Raw genomic sequence first — 5,000 nt, forward strand, 5'->3', positions numbered from 1 at the left:
AGGGAGAACATTAAACATGATGACAGACTAAACATGATGACAGACTAACCAGGGAGGACACTAAACATGATGACAGACTAACCAGGGAGGACACTAAACATGATGACAGACTAACCAGGGAGAACACTAAACATGATGACAGACTAACCAGGGAGAACACTAATCATGATGACAGACTAACCAGGGAGAACATTAAACATGATGACAGACTAAACATGATGACAGACTAACCAGGGAGGACACTAAACATGATGACAGACTAACCAGGGAGAACACTAAACATGATGACAGACTAACCAGGGAGAACACTAAACATGATGACAGACTAACCAGGGAGAACATTAACATGATGACAGACTAACCAGGGAGGACACTAAACATGATGACAGACTAACCAGGGACAACACTAAACATGATGACAGACTAACCAGGGAGAACATTAAACATGATGACAGACTAAACATGATGACAGACTAACCAGGGAGGACACTAAACATGATGACAGACTAAACATGATGACATACTCTCCAGTGAGAACACTAAACATGATGACAGACTAACCAGGGAGGACACTAAACATGATGACAGACTAAACATGATGACAGACTGACCAGGGAGAACACCAAACATGATGACCGACTGACCAGGGAGAACACCAAACATGATGACAGACTAAACATGATGACAGACTAAACAGGGAGAACACTAAACATGATGACAGACTAAACATGATGACATACCCTCCAGGGAGGACACTAAACATGATGACAGACTAAACATGATGACAGACTAACCAGGGAGGACACTAAACATGATGACAGACTAACCAGGGAGAACACTAAACATGATGACAGACTAACCAGGGAGAACACTAATCATGATGACAGACTAAACATGATGACAGACTAACCAGGGAGAACACTAAACATGATGACAGACTGACCAGGGAGGACACTAAACATGATGACAGACTAACCAGGGAGAACTCTAAACATGATGACAGACTGACCAGGGAGAACACTCAACATGATGACAGACTAACCAGGGAGAACATTAAACATGATGACAGACTGACCAGGGAGAACTCTAAACATGATGACAGACTGACCAGGGAGAACACTCAACATGATGACAGACTAAACATGATGACAGACTAACCAGGGAGAACACTAAACATGATGACAGACTAACCAGGGAGAACACTAAACATGATGACAGACTAAACAGGGAGAACACTAAACATGATGACAGTCTAAACATGATGACAGACTAACCAGGGAGAACACTAAACATGATGACAGACTAACCAGGGAGGACACTAAACATGATGACAGACTAACCAGGGAGAACACTAAACATGATGACAGACTAACCAGGGAGAACACTAAACATGATGACAGACTAAACATGATGACATACTCTCCAGGGAGAACACTAAACATGATGACAGACTAACCAGGGAGAACACTAAACATGATGACAGACTAACCAGGGAGAACACTCAACATGATGACAGACTAACCAGGGAGGACACTAAACATGATGACAGACTAACCAGGGAGGACACTAAACATGATGACAGACTAACCAGGGAGAACACTCAACATGATGACAGACTAAACATGATGCCAGACTAAACAGGGAGAACACTAAACATGATGACAGACTAAACATGATGACAGACTAACCAGGGAGGACACTAAACATGATGACAGACTAAACAGGGAGAACACTCAACATGATGATAGACTAACCAGGGAGAACACTAAACATGATGACAGACTAAACATGATGCCAGACTAAACAGGGAGGACACTAAACATGATGACAGACTAACCAGGGAGACTGTTGTGGGACATGTTGTGGATACAGGGTCTGTGGTTGGTGAGGAAGGGGAGGTTTGAGGTTGTCCTGTAGTTGGTGAGGAAGGGATAGGTTTGAGGTTGTCCTGTAGTTGGTGAGGAAGGGGAGGTTTGTGGTTGTCCTGTAGTTGGTGAGGAAGGGGAGGTTTGAGGTTGTCCTGTAGTTGGTGAGGAAGGGGAGGTTTGAGGTTGTCCTGTAGTTGTTGAGAAAGGGGAGGTTTGAGGTTGTCCTGTAGTTGGTGAGGAAGGGGAGGTTTGAGGTAGTCCTGTAGTTGGTGAGGAAGGGGAGGTTTGAGGTAGTCCTGTAGTTGGTGAGGAACGGAAGGTTTGACTTAGCCCTGTAGTTGGTGAGGAAGGGGAGGTTTGAGGTTGTCCTGTTGTTGGGGAGATTTGAGGTTGTCCTGTAGTTGGTGAGGAAGGGGAGGTTTGAGGTTGTCCTGTAGTTGGTGAGGAAGGGGAGGTTTGAGGTTGTCCTGTAGTTGGTGAGGAAGGGGAGGTTTGAGGTAGTCCTGTAGTTGGGGAGGAAGGGGAGGTTTGAGGAAGTCCTGTAGTTGGTGAGGAAGGGGAGGTTTGAGGTTGTCCTGTAGTTGGTGAGGAAGGGGAGGTTTGAGGAAGTCCTGTAGTTGGTGAGGAAGGCGAGGTTTGAGGTAGTCCTGTAGTTGGTGAGGAAGGGGAGGTTTGAGGAAGTCGGTGAGGATCTCAGAGTCCAGGCCCTCTTTCTTCAGTATGGGAGTTACTGCCACAGTTTTCAATGGCAGATGTGAGTGATGCATTTCCAGTGTTGACCACCAAGGGGCAGAGAACAGGGAGGCTTTAACTAAGGCAGTGGGCATGGGATCAAGGGAGGAGAATAGGGAGGCTTTAACTAAGGCAGTGGGATCAAGGACAGAGAACAGGGAGGCTTTAACTAAGGCAGTGGGCATGGGATCAAGGGAGGAGAACAGGGAGGCTTTAACTAAGGCAGTGGGCATGGGATCAAGGGAGGGGAACAGGGAGGCTTTAACTAAGGCAGTGGGATCAAGGGAGGAGAACAGGGAGGCTTTAACTAAGGCAGTGGGCATGGGATAAAGGGAGGAGAACAGGGAGGCTTTAACTAAGGCAGTGGGCATGGGATCAAGGGAGGGGAACAGGGAGGCTTTAACTAAGGCAGTGGGATCAAGGGAGGAGAACAGGGAGGCTTTAACTAAGGCAGTGGGATCAAGGGAGGAGAACAGGGAGGCTTTAACTAAGGCAGTGGGATCAAGGACAGAGAACAGGTCGGCTTAAACTAAGGCAGTGGGCATGGGATCAAGGGAGGAGAACAGGGAGGCTTTAACTAAGGCAGTGGGCATGTGATCAAGGGAGGGACAGGGAGGCTTTAACTAAGCCGATGGGATCTAGGACAGAGAACAGGGAGGCTTTAACTAAGGCAGTGGGATCAAGAACAGAGAACAGGGAGGCTTTAACTAAGGCAGTGGGATCAAGGGAGGAGAACAGGTAGGCTTTAACTAAGGCAGTGGGCATGGGATCAAGGGAGGGGACAGGGAGGCTTTAACTAAGCCGATGGGATCAAGAACAGAGAACAGGGAGGCTTTAACTAAGGCAGTGGGATCAAGAACAGAGAACAGTGAGGCTTTAACTAAGGCAGTGGGATCAAGGGAGGAGAACAGGGAGGCTTTAACTAAGGCAGTGGGATCAAGGGAGGAGGACAGGTAGGCTTTAACTAAGGCAGTCGGGTCAAGGGAAAAGAACAGGGAGGCTTTAACTAAGGCAGTGGGCATGGGATCAAGGGAGGAGAACAGGTAGGCTTTAACTAAGGCAGTGGGGTCAAGGGAGGAGAACAGGGAGGCTTTAACTAAGGCAGTGGGCATGGGATCAAGGGAGGAGAACAGGTAGGCTTTAACTAAGGCAGTGGGGTCAAGGGAGGAGAACAGGGAGGCTTTAACTAAGGCAGTGGGCTTGGGATCAAGGGAGGAGAACAGGGATGCTTTAACTAAGGCAGTGGGATCAAGGGCAGAGAACAGGGAGGCTTTAACTAAGGCAGTGGGCTTGGGATCAAGGGAGGAGAACAGGTAGGCTTTAACTAAGGCAGTGGGCATGGGATCAAGGACAGAGAACAGGGAGGCTTTAACTAAGGCAGTGGGCATGGGATCAAGGGAGGAGAACGGGGAGGCTTTAACTAAGGCAGTGGGCATGGGATCAAGGGAGGAGAACAGGGAGGCTTTAACTAAGACAGTGGGCATGGGATCAAGGGCAGAGAACAGGGAGGCTTTAACTAAGGCAGTGGGATCAAGGGAGGAGAACAGGGAGGCTTTAACTAAGACAGTGTGCATGGGATCAAGGACAGAGAACAGGGAGGCTTTAACTAAGGCAGTGGGCATGGGATCAAGGGAGGAGAACAGGGAGGCTTTAACTAAGGCAGTGGGATCAAGGGCAGAGAACAGGGAGGCTTTAACTAAGGCAGTGGGCTTGGGATCAAGGGAGGAGAACAGGGAGGCTTTAACTAAGGCAGTGGGCATGGGATCAGGGGAGGAGAACAGGGAGGCTTTAACTAAGGCAGTGGGAATGGGATCAAGGGCAAAGAACAGAGAGGCTTTAACTAAGGCAGTGAACGGAGCACTTCGTGGTTTGGGATTTAGAAAAGACTTCAGTGATGATGGTCTCTTCCTCCCTTCCTCCTTCCTCCCTCCCTCCCTTCCTCTCTCTCGTTAACAAGGGAGAAAACTCTCTCCCTCCCTTCCTCCTTCCTTCATCCCTCCCTCCCTCCCCTCCTCTCTCTCATTAACAAGGGAGAAAACTCTCTCCCTCCCTTCCTCCTTCCTCCCTCCCCTCCTCTCTCTCGTTAACAAGGGAGAAAACTCTCTCCCTCCCTTCCTCCTTCCTCCCTCCCTCCCCTCCTCTCTCTCGTTAACAAGGGACAAAACTCTCTCCCTCCCTTCCTCCTTCCTCCCTCCCTCCCCTCCTCTCCTCGTTAACAAGGGAGAAAACTCTCTCCCTCCCTTCCTCCTTCCTTCCTCCCTCCCCTCCTCTCTCTCGTTAACAAGGGAGAAAACTCTCTCCCTCCCTTCCTCCTTCCTCCCTCCCTCCCCTCCTCTCTCTCGTTAACAAGGGAGAAAACTCTCACCCTCCCTTCCTCCTTCCTCCCTCCCTCCCCTCCTC

The 5,000-nt window shown here is 49.0% G+C and overlaps 1 protein-coding gene across 1 annotated transcript in view; it reads left to right on the forward strand.

Moving 5' to 3' along the window:
* Positions 1-5,000, forward strand: part of LOC139402266 (ephrin type-A receptor 6-like) — a gene marked incomplete at its 5' end in the record, with an annotated part of 50,690 nt that overhangs the window by 3,283 nt on the left and 42,407 nt on the right. The window lies entirely within an intron of this gene.

The sequence above is a fragment of the Oncorhynchus clarkii genome, unplaced genomic scaffold, assembly GCF_045791955.1.
Source record: "Oncorhynchus clarkii lewisi isolate Uvic-CL-2024 unplaced genomic scaffold, UVic_Ocla_1.0 unplaced_contig_12675_pilon_pilon, whole genome shotgun sequence".
Taxonomy (NCBI): domain Eukaryota; kingdom Metazoa; phylum Chordata; class Actinopteri; order Salmoniformes; family Salmonidae; genus Oncorhynchus; species Oncorhynchus clarkii.